The following is a 1,305-nucleotide window of genomic DNA, read 5'->3' on the forward strand; positions in this document are numbered from 1 at the left end:
GGCAGGGGCCGGCCGTCCCCCTGGGTCAGTTTGAGGTCCCCAGCCAGAAGAGCTGGGGCACAGGCGGCTCCTGCGCCCATTGCTGCAGGCCTGTGGCTGGGCTGGGGGGTGCCCGTGTGTCCCCACGTGTGCTGGCTGTGAATGGGGATGCCGTACTGGATGTCTCGGGGATCCCGTGGGGGAAAGGACAGGAGACCCTCTGCGGCGAGCCCTCGGCAGAGGCGCCATGCCGGTGCAGACAGGTCTGTGGCCGAGGCTGGGCATGGGGGACGTTGGGCTCACCGGGTGACCGGCCAAGAGGGGTTTAAGTCTCTTTTGGGGCATAAATGAGGCTTTTGATGGCCAGGACCTGCGTGCCACAGTCATGAGACCCCGTTCACAGGCCGAGCTCAGTCATGGGATCCAGGAAAGTGAATTAAAGCATCTTAAGGAGCTTTTTTCTGAGCTCTGCTCTATTTTTTCACGTGCTTGTCATATGAACAAAGATGGTATAAAAGGGCAGAGGGGAAGGATCCCATCCGTGGTCGGGCTGGGGAGAGGGGAGGGTGCCAGAGGAGGGATGCCAGGGTGAGGGGCTCTGCACGGCGCTGGATAAGATGGAAGGAAGGGGACAGGAAAGGACAAGGAGAGGAGCGGATGCGCTGGCAGCACCTCCCAGCTCTGCCCTGCCAGGTGAGTGAGGCAGCGACCTGGGGACGACGGGGGACAACCGGGGACAGGACTGGTGGCAGATCTGGGGGAGCAGAGCCCGTCTGCCCCTGCTCCCCCGGCAGCACAGACGCTGCGAGCAGCCCGGCATGCCCGCGACTGCACCGAGACACCGGCCGGCACTTCCCTGGGGAGGGAGGGTGAGCGTGGCACTGCGTCACGGGGAGGAGGGAGCGCGGGTTCAGGGGGTGCCAGCGGTCCCTGAGGTCCCCCTGTGCTGGGTGGGTCATGGGAAGGGTGCCTGGGCCCGGCCAACCATGGGGTGGGCCCCCCCTGGCTCTGCGCTGTGCACATACGTGTGCACACACCCACACACGTGTCTGCAGACACGCACACACGCGGTCACGTTCGTGCACGCCGCCACCAGCACAGGCGCAGTCCCACCACACGTGTGCACACGCATGTGCGCACACCCTGGCACAGACATCCACACACACACATGTGTGAATGTGCACACACCCCCACGCACCCCCCGGCTGCCCTTTCGATGCCACGCTCCTCACCCCTTTGTCTTTGCCCACCCAAACCCACACGTGCACCCACAACCCCCCGCAAAAGCCAGCGCTCGCACCCTGCACGCCCGCCATGTCCCAACCG

The sequence above is a fragment of the Egretta garzetta genome, unplaced genomic scaffold (genome assembly GCF_000687185.1).
Source record: "Egretta garzetta isolate BGI_Z169 unplaced genomic scaffold, ASM68718v1 scaffold476, whole genome shotgun sequence".
NCBI lineage: Eukaryota > Metazoa > Chordata > Aves > Pelecaniformes > Ardeidae > Egretta > Egretta garzetta.